This window comes from Rhopalosiphum maidis, chromosome 1, assembly GCF_003676215.2.
Source record: "Rhopalosiphum maidis isolate BTI-1 chromosome 1, ASM367621v3, whole genome shotgun sequence".
Classification (NCBI taxonomy): Eukaryota; Metazoa; Arthropoda; class Insecta; order Hemiptera; family Aphididae; genus Rhopalosiphum; species Rhopalosiphum maidis.
The window spans coordinates 50880104-50895761 of record NC_040877.1 but is presented as its reverse complement, the minus strand read 5'-3'; the positions used below and the strand labels follow the sequence as shown (position 1 = coordinate 50895761).

At 33.3% G+C, this 15658-nt stretch overlaps 1 long non-coding RNA gene across 2 annotated transcripts; it reads left to right on the top strand.

Moving 5' to 3' along the window:
• Positions 1-599: 599 nt before the first annotated feature.
• LOC113549328 lies at positions 600-11755 on the top strand. 2 transcript variants are annotated; one of them, XR_003404919.1, is made up of 4 exons: positions 600-731; positions 5955-6015; positions 6089-6278; positions 11510-11755. It is a non-coding gene; the product is annotated as an uncharacterized LOC113549328 (long non-coding RNA). The 2 variants fall into 2 exon arrangements; XR_003625197.1 differs by lacking the exon at positions 11510-11755 and having other exon boundaries at positions 6089-6291.
• The last annotated feature ends 3903 nt before the right edge of the window (positions 11756-15658 follow it).

Sequence of the window (15658 nt, the reverse complement as noted above, 5' to 3'; positions counted from 1 at the left end):
CTAAATTGTTGTTCAATTATTTGAACCATTAAAACGTTATTAAAAATAAACTCAAAATATATAACATACATACCTATTATAGTTGTCATTGTAAGATATGTTATATAACATTAAAACGCTGTTTTCATTTTAAAAACCGCAGCGATGGTAACTATTTAAACGTCAGATAATCAATTATGCCGAGTACCTATCAAATTTGTTCATTTTTTACGAGTGACACGTGTTTCCAACCGTGCTTCTGTTTTTACAAAACATCTAGTATACATTAATTGTTCGTGAAGTTAACGTATTTTGTTCACGTGAACAGTTATTTGCGCTCATTCGTCACATTACTTAATTGATGTAATATTATTATACAATAGGTCGATCAACCGTCATTCTGTTGCACGTGTAGGTTACCTGTTGTATACCTACTTATAACAATGCAAGTCTCTTCGTACCATATATTTAGTAAGTTTGAGTAGTATATTGTATTATACGTATTATAATAATATTAATTATCGTAATAATGTTGACTTGTCGACGTTCGTTGTCGTAATGTCACTCGAAAAATTCCTTTCTTACAAATCGTATAATATATTAATAATATGATGCTTATTTATATATAATAATAATGAGATGTTTATTATAATGTTAATGTTAGTACAGCCAACGTACAAAATCGTCATCCTTTATATCGTCTATGGACTAGTCAACTTTGTGATTTCTTTTGATTTACAACTTCAGTAAAGGTTAGTTTTCCAGGTTTCTATCGTTGTTATAATATTATAGAATCAAATCGCTAACAACTGGATCTTAAAACAGGAATTTTTAATAGTTACAATGTCGAAATATCATCGAAACTATTATTTTGAAACAATAAGCATTATTTTATTTTTTTGGGGGGGGGGATAGATTTTACTAACTTATTAAATTTATTTTTAATACATTTAGTGGGTTAAAAAAGACTTACTTTAAAAGACCTACTTCATTTATTACTTTGAAAGTATGATATTTACATGTTTTTAATCTTTTTTATACTAAAATATTGGTATAATAGTTGTTATTTAAATGTTGAATTTACATTTATATTATTTTTATTTCACGAATGAAAAATATTTTACGGAAACGATTATGATTCCGGGTTCAGATTATAATATTTGATAAGAACCAAAAAAAAAAAAATAACAATTATATAAGTGTCTGATGTTAGGTTACAGCTTTATGTATAGAGTCAAATGGTTTAATAAGAATATAAAATTAAATTCGTTCGTTTTTTTATTTTTTTATTTCATCACGGCTACTGCATTATAGTGCATTTTTTTTATTTAAGAAAACAAACAAATCATTAAAAACTGATATTATTTTCTCGTTTGGTTGCACACATTGTAAAACATAAATATACATGTCATAATAGTATAGCGCACGTGTTTATTTTTTGCGAGCAACAAGTGTGCGGCGTCGGTAATATAAATTATAAATTATAATTCACACATCTACCTGGTGACGTTGGTGCATTAACGAGCTAAAAAGTCAGCCGAGACTTTTATAATTTATTCCGCTCGACTTTGTTACAAAGTTTATCACGTCGCGTAATTAACGGCTATATTCATATTATATCATTATTTATATACACAGTCGTCTTCGTTGCCGGGATAATTGATTCAGCGAAATAGTATACTTTTATATATATTTATTTAAGAATCAATCAATATATCCGGTAGGCGTTGCGCAGAACGGTATCCAAAGTTTGAATACCAAATCATAATAATAATAATTTTATTATTTGTATATAAACAACAGCAACAACAACAATATAGAGAAACGTAATACAAAATATATACGCGCCATAAAAATAATATATAAATCGTATTCAAATATTATTCATTACACAGTCGCGTGGTGGCGTGACCTGTCGACGGTCGATGGATGAGGGTATAGGAGTTTGACGGCTCTGGCACTAATAATAATATTATTACTTATTGATATACTTTCGTGTTTTGTATTTGACAATCGGCCGTGACCAACTCAATATGTACTACGTTCGATTTTATGCGTACAAGTAAAGCGTTTCGACAGATAGAATAATAATATACCATTACGGCATTACCATAAAAACGATTCTAATGGATAAGTAAAAATATGCATATGATGAATTATATATTATTGTTGCAATATTATTACAATAATATTACAATGAGTAACTTAACCATTACTTACCTATAATATAAGATAATATTAATATGTATTATTTATAGTAGACGCAAAATAAAATATTATATTATGACAAAAAATTCTATATCGCGAATATATTATTATAAGCTAGGATCTAGGTAGGATCCAGACTTAAATGCTCATCTAGAAACCAAAATGTCTTTTCAAAATAATAATACTCTTAAAAATTATATACAACAACGCAATTAATAGGAAAACGACTATTTAACTCTCGACATTTTTAATATTTCTTTATCTACATAGAAAACTACATTTCTCGATATAAGATTTAAAATTTTCTAATTTACTGTAAAAGTTACTCGTAAAATGTTTTAATAAGTATAGGTGTATGCACTAAACATTATTAAAATTACTTGAAAACTCTAAAAAGTGTAAAATAAGAGTTTCACCTTTGAAATATGGCTTACATAAACTATAATATACTCGAAATGCGTGGTTCAAGAGTACCTAAAAATGAATGCACTTTGCATTGAAATTTGGGTATTACTCATGAAGTTTCTGTAAAAATATATGGCGTACAATTAAAAAAACTACTTTCATTCATCTTTGTTATATGTACTTATCTTCTTTACAGACGATCTTGGCGTTGAAGTTTAATGTAATAGTAATAATTTTAATAATGTTTTGCAAACAAAACTAATCTCTGACCGATCGACGTGCACTGTATTTATATATTTTTTTATATATACATAAATACAAACAATTTACGCTCGTTGCGAACGTGATTTTAGTTTAATATCGAAACAAGGACTTATAATCGTCGGCGCCCACTCTAGGCGGATTCAATCAGCGCTTAACGCGTAAGATGACAGTTGTCAAAGCTCCGTCGAGTACTCGTCACACTGTGATCACACAATAATTCACGTATCTATATAGGTGCTCGTATATATATATATATATATGTGTGTGTTGGGAGACGTTGGCGAATTTTTCGATTGGTTGTTCGGTGCACATACTTTCGTATATGCGTGGAATTTGACTTATGGTGCACGATCACGTGATCACCCGCAGTGTTTACCATTGAATTAACAGACGTTATTAATATTATAATCACTAGTGAAAATTGAGAATTGCGACTCATGTGTGCGCGGAAACGACATTAAGAGGTCGGTTTATAACAATATTATTGCGTTGGAATATGAAAAGAACACGACTTGCCACTCGACGAAGGTGTATATCGTCTTAAAGATATAGCGATGGCGTATATATTGGTTTAAACTCAATTAAAAAAAAAAAAAAAAAATTCTGCATCGTTAAGATATGGTTTTCGGCTTTTCGCCATTGAATCATATACTCAGTACTATTGTACTAATGTAGTAAGTGTATATTACTGGAAAAATGGACCGGGTGGACCGACTTAAACATCTCAACAGCTGTTAAAATTTGATCGTCGTGATGGCAGCTTACCGCGTTTAAATAAGACTATATACGCATTTACAGTGTCTCTATTTTTAATTTTGTTTTTCCTCATGTTCCATATAAGGTCATATATATTATTCAAATAATGTGCCTAATGTAGCCTACTCAGTCTAATGGTTAACCAAGCAGGAGTCTCTCATATCGAAGTGGTATCCTAAGTGTACACCAATGTATTATTCTGCCTAAATTTTCAAAAATACTATCTAATATCTTCATAAGTCTTAAACTTTTAATATATTTACACAACCCAATTCGATAATTAATAAATAATATGTACTAAAGATTAACAAACTAAAATTAAAAATTTTTATCCTTATTCTCAGGTAGCTAGGTAAATTAAAAAATATGTATAACAGTAGAAATAGTAGATTAAAATTATAGTTCTATAATTAGAATATTATTGTTGTTATTATTTAGAAAAAAAGATTTGACGGAGGCTCAGACGGGGGTTTTCTGTAACATATACACTAGCACAGCATTTATTCGCAAGTCAATATCACTCGTAACGCCGTCCAGAAACAACGTTCAACGTTTCCAACGGATTTTTTTTTTACGGACGAAACTTCACACAGGACGCACAGTCGATATGACGTTGCGAAATAATAGCGCGCGACGATGATATTATATATATTGTAAAATATTACTATTACTCTCGAGAAACTTATTGAGTTTTCACACTCGACCACGTCGCCGTTACGCAACGGTTTCGCGCGGCGCGGCCCAACAATAATCGTATGCTCGTTTTTTCCCAACTATATTATAATAACATAATGTATAATATATTTGTACAAAGGGCGACGGCCGTGTGCAGTGAGATGTTTGGTGTTGGGCAATAAAGCGACGCAGGTACCCATATATATATGTATATATATACGTCCGTAGTTTATCACTCCGGGCGGCGGTCATACGCTGCAGACATCATATACACACGCGCACAGCCGATGAGTGTGTGTACGCGTTTTAGATTAACGTTCAAACGCGATTTACGAGCGTAATGTCTTATGTAACATATATATACAATTATAATATTATAACGTTTTTAACGCAGCGCCGAAAGCGATGAATTTTTAATTAAAACGGCCAAACTGAATTGTACGTATACGCACATGTTATAATGGCGTATGATATTCGCACGAGCGACGGAAAACGGCCGAGTCGGGTTTGTTTTTACGTCAAACGAGTGATTGGTGCGGGTGGGGTGGGCTGCGGGCGAGTCGCTGGTGGGCGGGGAACGCGTCCGTGCATAGTTTCGTGTGGCATTCGAGGAGCACGCGTAATATACAAACGCGTTCGTGTGTTTGTGTGACGGAGAAAACAACACTGACTTCACCTCCAACCCGAATCTCGCGACTTCCGGCGAAACGTTAGAACGCGCGACGACCCGTCCCGCGATTTATCGCGAACGCTGCCGCCCCCGTAACCGTCGCGTATAAAATACACACACACACACACACACACACATGCTCAGTGTAATAAATATATATATATACACACACACATGCACAACACATCGCCGGGCACTGCATTAGGCTAATGGCGACGGGCGCGAGAAAGGGTTTTAAGACCACCACCCGCCGCCGCGGTGGCGCGTTGGCAGGAAACCGGAGGTGGCGACGACGACCTATAGCCAGCCAAAGTCGCGGGACGCCGCTTCTTCGGGGCGCGCGCAAAAAGGGTAGTCGAGTTCTGTGCCGTCGAGTGATGGGTGGTGGGGAGGGGCGGGTGCGGAAGGTTACATGCGCGGAGTGTGCGTATAATGTGTAAAATGTGTGTGTTTATAACTATATATATATATGTGTGTGTGTGTGTATGAGTACTGAGTGTGTATATGCGTATATATATATATACGTACTGTGCTCTGCTGGTGATGGTCCCATTGTTGTGTCGTCGCCAAAGTTCTTATCTGTTTCGGAGGCTGTGTCGCGGCGGCGGAGATCGGGGCGCCACGGCCACCGCAAAAGGGTTAACACCGTTTAATACGAATACAGGAATTAGCGTGCCATTACTGCGTGTCCGACCGAATACATCCGCCGACGCGGCGCGTGACTATTTGCCGGAGCGGCGGGAAGAGGGGCGCCGCCGACGTGTAAGTCGTCGTCTTCGTCTGGCTGATATCTTTGCGCGCGAAAGGGAAACTTTAATTGAAATATATTATTGTGTGCGTGTGTATAGAGGCGACAACGATTTTCGTCATGTGCCGTGAATGTGTGTGCGCGGCCGAGTGGTCCTGCAAATAACGCGTACAGAATAATTTGCACACGCGTGTGCTTAGGTACATTATTATCATTATTATTATTATTGCGTATTGTGTATTATTATAGGTGGTATAGCCGTGTCGCCGTACTACGACGTCATAATCGAGGAAACTTAGGCCGAAAACGGGTAAAAATATAGATCCATATAATATATGTTCAGTTTTGTATTCACTCCACTGACATTTTCCGTTTTAAAATAGCCAGAAAATGATCAAAAACTGTGGGCAATTTAAACGCTGAATGTGTCGATATCGAAGAATCGTCGACGTCGGTTTATGTTTTGGATTAGCGTGAACTAACTGATGTATTCATGTATTTGAAATCAAAGAGATGTGGAGTGATTTTGACCGGTTGGATTGGTGGCCAAAACCACTGCATACCACGGTACAGGTATCCTAAAATAGTAATAATAATAATTGACATTTCGAACGGTTCGTATTATAATATAATACAAACTTAATACAATAATAACATACTGTTATATACGTATTTGTTTAACTTATACTCGTATCATGTGCACGGCACAATAGAAATCGTATAATGATTACTTCTGACGACGTTATCTCAATACCACCATCACCTGGGTGTTGTGGACTGCCTACGTATTATTATGCGTATGTACCTACGTTGGCGCATAATAATGTACAATATATTAAATAATAATATGATAAACATTCGCGAGTCTACAAGAGTCCCTACCCCACTGCCGCAGCACACTTCAGCGGAGTTTAATAATGTTATTATTATCATTGTGCAGTGTATATTGTTGCGTTACAACGGTGTGATAAAGCCAAAGTTAACGTGCTTATAACAATATTTTGTGTACATAATTTGCGGGCCGACGATGAATGGTCTATCGCTTTCAATTTGCAGGCGCGATAGGTATTGCGATTGTGAGGGGGTAGTGGATAAAAAGCGTTAACCGCATACAAATAGATATGGTGGGTATCTATAGGTACGTAAGCCCATATAATACTCATCACGTGTTTAAGTTAGAAAGAAATGTGCTCTTTTCCGAGGATGATGCCCCGACAAACTTCAAATAGAACGCTTTTCGTTCTGTTTCGAGTATAGATATTTATCATGTACGCCATAAAATATACCATTAATGTACATTTCTTTTTAAATATGTTATGTTCTTTGCTATAGTAACCGTCAAACATATGTGCGGTTGGTGACTCCGCCTATCGCCGTCGGCAAATTAAAATCTGATATTTTAGGTATACCGAAGGCGCGCGCTTTTCACGTGTATACGATTGAATCAACTACTTTTTTACTGACTACACCGTGTAAGCGAATACTACCTTGTGAAATTGAAAAAAAAAGCGTTAAATCGCTAATAAAGAGATTTGTTTTCTTATATCCCGCCAACAGTTGTTGGTGTGTGAAGACTATCCTGTGTAATATCGCCTCGATGTAGGCGGAGTCACCAACCGCACATCCGTTTGGCTGCTACCATAATACGCATATACACGAGCGAGATACTTTAAAAAAGGTCAGGTATTAAGGTTTGATTTCATATAATATATACAATATCGTGATATGAAGAAACTTTCAGGGCATTTTTTTTAAGTGGCTTATCCAAGTATATATTGTCAAAATTGTGCGAAGTTATAAAAACAAACCAGTGAACACGGTTTAAGTTTTGTTTTTTTAAAACGGTTATAATGTGTATTAAACATTATCCATTAATTACACGCTTCGTTTATTTGCCGCATTGTACTCGTGTGTACGCAAAATAATAATAACGTATAACGTACGAATCTGAAGCTTATAGCGCCGCACGCACAACGGTGTACCTAATATAAAATAATAAAGTCATAATTCTTTATTTGGACCCGAGGTGGGATTTGCAAGTGGGAAACGGCCTATAATATTATCGTGTCTTTGTTTTTGGTTGTAAATATTTTCAAAGAGATCCGGTCCCCCCGGAAACGAAAACGAAAATCTACTATCTCATAATTAAACTTGAAATTATTATAAAAGGTGTCCATATAAAACCACAACCTGTATACGTACATGTATATGTACATGTATACTTTTAAGAGTTAAACGTCTATCGTATGTCTTCAACGTATTATTTTAATGTCATGTATAATGCCTAGATTGCCTAGATTTTCGAGGTTTTTGGCACGAAATATAGGTTCTATAATCGACGTCCGATGGGATTTCGTAGACATGATTATTCACTCTTGTAAGACTGTGGAACCGTGGACATGCACTCTGCGTAGATACACGATAACAAATACCATAGTACTATTATATGGTATTAAATGGCAATAGTATATTATAGCGATATATAAACGCTGTAGGTTAAATAATCCGCCCATAGTAGTACTGGTATCCTAGACTGGTCAATATAGACTCTTCATTTTATCTATTTTTATCCGTAAAATGTATAATTATTATACCTAATAAATCATAAAACCTTTAAATAAGTTAAATTATTCAGATTCAAGAGTTTAGAGGGCACATCTTGATTTGTCATAACTTTTGACTCATAAGTAACAAGTACAGTTTCATTTTTTTGTAGATTTAAACGTTTTAAATTTAACGTTATTGGTTTGAATGGAATTTGAATAGATTATATGAACATTTAAACATACGTAAAAAAACTTATGTAAAATTAATCAACAAAAAAAAAAAAAATATCGATTAGCAAGTCAATTTTTAGATATAAATTGTCAACTAATTGTAATAATTTGCCATGTATTGTCACATTTTTCAAATCAATGGAAAAAGGTCGAGAGCACGCAAAATGTTTGTAGATTTCTCAAAACAAAAAAAAATAAAAACATTTTTAAATTCTTAAAACCAATTTTCAATTATTTACAATTAATTCGCAAATACCTACTGGCAATTTTCTCATAATATTCTCAATACGGTTATCAGTTATCACATATCTGAATAATATATTTGAAAGATTGGATATTAACGATATCTTAATTATCACTCCAAACAAGTTTTATGTTTAACAAAAAGTATAACAATATTATATTATTTTATATTCGTACTCTAGTATCACGCATTTATATATATATATATATATTTTAATGTTTTTAACATGTCGAGTAGGATAATGATAAATATTCCATAGTCGTTAAGCTAAACCTTCACATTTTTATTTTGAAGAATTGAAACGAAACCTATAAAGCTATAAACATCAATGTTAGGTTAGGTATAACACAATATTGTGTCATCAAAATATATTTATTACCCTTAGTAAAATGCAGTTACAGAACATCTACAAAAAATGTAAATGTTCGTTAAATGGGTTTTCTTATTTTTAACTTTTGTACTTCTTAACAAAATAACCACCTAATAATATTTTGATCGTAATAATTGTAATAATTTACCTCAGATGCATATTTTGGTCATTGTTTTTCTTTTTATCAAATCATTATTATTTATGTAACACAATAAATAACTATATAGTAAATGTTTTTTTTTGTTAAATTAAGTAGATACTATTGTGTGTTATGACGATCAAAAATGATAACAATTTCAATTAAAAAATCAAATACCTACCATACTCGTACTTTCATATTGATTACAACCAATTAAACATAATTTGTTTGATCAATATCAGGAACAATCTCAATGAAATCTATATATTTTATAGAATTATAAACTTTTATACAAAAAGAATTAAAAATATTGACATTTTAAATTATAAATATGTACTTATAGATATTGTTTACAGACAATATATGTCTCATAAAGCTCTCCTACATAAATTGATTTAACATATAAGCAGTAACTTACACAACATAAACTTCGTTTTGTTTTGGATATAATATCATATACAGCTTGTTCATTGAGTACTCAGTAATAATATGCAGATAGATACACAAGTCACAAAGCTTATTTTGACGGTCTGAATGATATTTTACTGTATTTAAACTTGGTAAAATGTGTGTAAAATACCTACCTCACACCAATAAAGAAATTCTGTAGTAATGTTAATTTTATACAACTGATTGGTTACTGTTATTCACTTTGAGAGGGCATTATATAAATAAATATGAAATATGTACTTATACCTATAATCTGTATTCTAATAATAATAATATTATATTGGATTTGCGATGACGGGGTAGTGGTAGCTGCTTTCTTCGTAACTGTTGGATTAGAATGTACGTAGCATAATAATAATTTATATTGCAATTTATCATATTCGCGAACAGTCACCAGAATACGTAATATACATAGTAAAGTAATACAATATAACGTACCTATAATACTGCAGTGCACTGCACTGGTGTTTTAATTGGAAACTGATAAAAGGGTTTCCGGTCGACGGTCGTCCGAGTACCGTTCATCGGTTGTGGTGCCCGCGTTTGAGTGGTACCTACCTACATAGTCTATGGGCTCCTCGTCTCCAGTAGCATTATAATTATTATATATTATTTTGTTGGTCGCGGCTAAGGGTTCGCCATCGTCGCCCGATGGGTTCGGCGGCGTTATTATTAAACGCCTCTCGACGAACAAAGTGTGCGTTGCCGCGGCGGTCGGCGGGTGATTGGGCGGTGTGAAGAGCAGAAGACGTGAAATATCATTCACTAGCTTTATTTTATAATAATATACACAGCGTTCGTCTGATTCCCCGCGAAACCATCGAACCGTGTACACTGCACATACTTTACAGAAGTTTCGATTGGAATCGGCAAAAAAAAAAAAAAAAAAAATGAAGGATAAAATAAAATAAAAATAGTTCATAATAATTTAGTCATTAAATTTTCCATCGTTATAATAAACGAATCATATTTTATAAGAATATAATAGCGTGGAATATTTTTTCGCCGACAAGCTTTTTTTTTTGTAAGTCACAGGCAACCGTAGAGTTTCGAGTGTGCGTATAATAGAATAGCACGCGTATACCTATATATATATATATATATATGTTTATATTATACAAATATTACACGGGAAAGTTTCACGGCGGTATGATATATAATAATATATAGATGCATGTTTTTTTCATATTTTTACTTTTTTCATCAATATGCCTAAATGCTCAACGGTCGTTTCATGGCGTGCGCTATGTACGCGGGACGCCTAAGATCTTTGCCCGTTCTGGCCGTGACACGACTTACGAGCGTATATTATGTATCGTTGTTGTGTTTGCAGTGCACGTTATTATGTGATTCGGCGAGAGCATTGTCGCCGGACCGAACGGGGCTCGTTGTTTAGAGTACGGTTGTGTAGGGGTGGGGTGCACAGTGGTATGTGGCACGGGGTCGTCATTGTCTTATCGCACTCCCCGAGATGACATACCAGTTATACCATAATAATACATAAGTGCACACACACACATATATATAATATCGTACTTACTCCAAACAGTGCAGTGCAATGTGTGATTGTTTTCGCACGCCCCGCCCGTAACCTCAGTGCTTTCCAACCCTTGCAGCAGTGGCGCAGTCGTGTCTGCGAGACTTCCGGTAGGTTGCAGCGAAACCTGCGCGTCTCGGCGACGCGATCAAGAATTTATTTTATATTGTAAATTTACGTAAGTATATTACTCAAAAAGAAATCAGGAAAATTATTTTTTTTATTTTTTTTTTTTATTCACATAAAATAGTATAAATACCAATTTGTTGTAATATATTTGTTCACAGGAGCCTGTAGAAAAAACAGTAATGCTATATTAGTGTTTCTTATGGGTTTGGATCGGTTTTGATATTATGTGATTACGATGCGAAATAAATTTTAAATATTATTCCATACGCAATACAAACATACAATTTTATTCACGATGAAAAGTATCGAGCCGAAAGATTTCAAATGTTCTGCCTTTTAAAGTGACAACACGTTTAGATAATACATAACAAAAAATACTACTGCACTTTTCGACGTTCTTTAATTACGAGTACAACACGTCTACAAGGTTTAAATTTAATGGTACATTTACTACTTCATTTAATTTATATTTTTTTTAAATTTATATTATACTATACGTTTATTAAAATTATTTTTCAATAAACCATATATTTCAAAGCATTATTTTAGTGTTATTTTTATCAATTTTATTAGTTTATGTAATTTTTTATTTAAGTTTTGAATAAATCCCAAATCATGTTTTTAAGTTTAACTTAAATAACTTTTTAAGTTATTTTTTACGGATTTTTTTGTTCTAGTATAACAAAAAATATTTTAAACTTCTCTAGTATTCTTATAGACTGGCAATACTGTTTCAGGTTCAGCAGGAGATCAAGTTGGCTAATTTGATTTTTAATTTGATTTGGGAAACATATATAGTAATATATAGTTGCCACTAGCTAGATTTTTTTATAGTGGAAAATATTATCCCGTGTATAAGCATAGTTATTTGTGGTTATATAATTTATCAATTTACAGTGTTTTTAAAGACAGTCAAATTATGTTCTTACTATTAATATTTGTCAGTCAATCGATCATTTACTCAATACGGTAATGCTATTATATACAACACGCGAATTCTAACGTGCATCCTGTTTAGATTGCAGATTTTCACAAACTTATTATTACCATATTATTATGAATACGAATAAGAGACGAAAATCGTAAAGACAAACATTAACTGTATAAGATTTATTATGCGTGTGTTATAAATGTGCCGCCGAATTTTCGTTTTTATTATTACACACTTATCCTATATTATGAATATTACGGCCCATATTAAAGTGTATTTCATATATACACATCATCTATACAGTTTATATTTTACTAAAATAACTCCAATACAAATAACAATAACAAACACGCACACCGCTATAATACAATAGGAACGTAGCGCGTGTTGTGTTGACGAGGGGCGCCGTATACGTGGACGGGTAAAAAGAATGATTGTGTATAATGGTGTACATACCGAAAAGTGAGCTTGCGGAATTCGCAATATCGAAATATTTATAATAGTCGCAGTGGCAGCCGTAGGTATTTGATGAAGCTCGCAGCGACTATGTGTTATTATTATTATTATTATTATAGAGGTAGGTATGCGCACCCTTTTTCGCCGCCGCCGCGTTAAACCTCCCCCAAAAGTACTAAAGTCGTCCTTTGTATATACGCCACGGTATATACACACGATTGCTGATCTGCGGGTTCGCCGCCGATTTAATACCGGACTGCCACTTCCACGTGTCTTAAGTAATTTACAACTCGTTGTTTCCGAACACTGCAACTTTGCCCAGCCCCCTCGTCGTCGTTTCCGCTTTCTTATACGTCCAAGCCCGAATCGTAAGTTGAATACGAACTGTGCGTACATATTATGTATAGCTGGTATGCCTGCGAGGTTAAACTAAACTATGGCCACGCAACCCAGTCGAATTGGACACGGCGTAGGTATATTTAGTGGCGGCGACGCCTATCTCAAGTAAGGTCCTGACCAGTTTCAACCGATTTAAATTTTTTGAATTTGAGTCAAATATCTGTTTACCTAAACTTAACCTAACCTAACCTGATTAAATACATTTTAATTATAATCAAATTGATAAGTTGAAAATGTTTTTTAAATAATATTTAATAATATTGAAACCTATAAATAATTATTTCAAAATATAAACCAAAAATCATTATCTTGTAAATTATACTGATACTTCATTAATAATAAGCTGGTTAGATATTATACGCAAAGAAATCCAGAAAAAAATTAGTGAAAATGAAGGATAGTCAAGAATATAATAAAAAACGTATACCAGATAGATATGGTGAAATTACTAGATATACATTTTTAAAAAGCATATTATATACGTAAACATTTTTAGCACATAATAATCTAATGTGACATACGTTTTTAAATAATGTTGTAAAGGTTTAAAATATTATTTAAAAATCATTGCCAATCTAATTTTAAAATGACTAATAAATTGTCTTAAATTTTCTTGGCCGAAACGGGAAAGGACGAGTTTAGCGAAACGGCGGCCACCATAAAATACACGTACATGTTATATCGATAACTTAGACACCCGTTTATACAGTGGAGTCTGTCGTCGTGAATTACTTACACATCAATCATTAATATGACGTGCCCTAACCTAACCGTTTATCGGAAAATTAACTTTTAACCGATCACCCTGCACCCGCGCCTTATCGTTCTACATCACATCATTGTGTACGAATATTTTCGTCAGTAAATTAGAAACAACAACATATTATGGAGATTTTAAATTGAAAACTTTCAAGTGCCAATTAATCAATACAAACATTAAACATTTATAATACTAATATTATAGAAGTACAATAATACATTGTTCAATTTTTTGTTATTGTTCAAATGGACGAATCGTAAAAATACTGCAAAAACACTTAAAAAAAAAAAAAGGTAACAATGCGACGTTATAAATATACAATACAACGAGAATAAAAAATAAGTTCGTCATTGCGTGATATAATGTACAGAAATGCGAATGATAAGTAATTTTTAATGACTGACTCATTGTCTTAGCCATTATAATAGTTGATTGTACACTGTACAATTGTAGGATATAATATACAAATTTAATTATGTTAAATTCGCATTATACGAAATTCAGATAAACGAAAATATATTCATTAAGAAAAATATAATTTATACGACTATAGACTTCTAATTTTGATTATGTGTTTTACATTATTATAAATTATATTTTTTGCAAACAGAAACAACCCCTACAACGACGATGACATAACATAAATGTATGCTATCTTTTGTTTTTTCTTTTGATCAAAACTTTTAAATTACAACACCGGCCAAATCCAATAAGATATACATAATTAAGTATATCATGTATAATGGATATACCTACAATGTACAATGATTGAGATCAAATTAAAAATATTCAGTGTTTGTTTATAAAATGATGGCTCATTGAAGCTTTGAAAAAATGATGAATATAGAAAAAGCCATTAAAGATACATAGTTATAATATTAGAGTATATACACGGGTTCCCGTATATATATAGTTGGGGGGGAGGGTACACGCAACTTTCAACGTGTGAAATCATGTTCTATACACACAATGACCTTTTCAAATTCAATTACCTACTTTTTAATACATAAACAATGTATATCTATATTATACATACGTATAAATTATAAAATATTATCATACGTAATAATTGATAAAAAATTCCGCTTTAAATAATGTACGACGTCGTAAAACCAATTTTTTAATAAGTCTATAATTTATAATACACCGCGCACGCAGCTCGACGGAAATAATCGTCCGACCATATTATATAACGCGGCGGTGAAACAAATAAAATGAAAAACGTCATAATATATAACACGCATGCGTGACATCGAATTCACCTGTGCACACTACCTATATACACACTCATATGGATATATTATTATTATACACATCCGGTCGCTGATCGATATACTCGAAATCGGAAAGCGTACGCGAAACCCGAAACATTTGTTAGCGCGCTCTGATGCCTCGGCGAGTTTCGTTCGAATTTTCGCATCATTCACTCCGCACAAACGTATCGTTCACCCTCTCCGCCGCGCCCACAAACCGTCTTTCGCAAACGTCGAGCGGCAAAACCAGAGCACATGAAAAATATGCTATTCATACGTACCGTATATTGTGTACGACACACTGTATACGCGTATTATCGTTGCGCAGAGATACGTTGCGTGTGCATTTCCTCGTCGCCGCGTTATATTATATATATATATATAATACATAACGTATACGTAGGTGTGTATAATACATATATATATATATATATATAGGTAGGTATATTATATACACGCCAACGAACGAATGTATAAATATATATATTTCTATGCGTAATCGATGGTT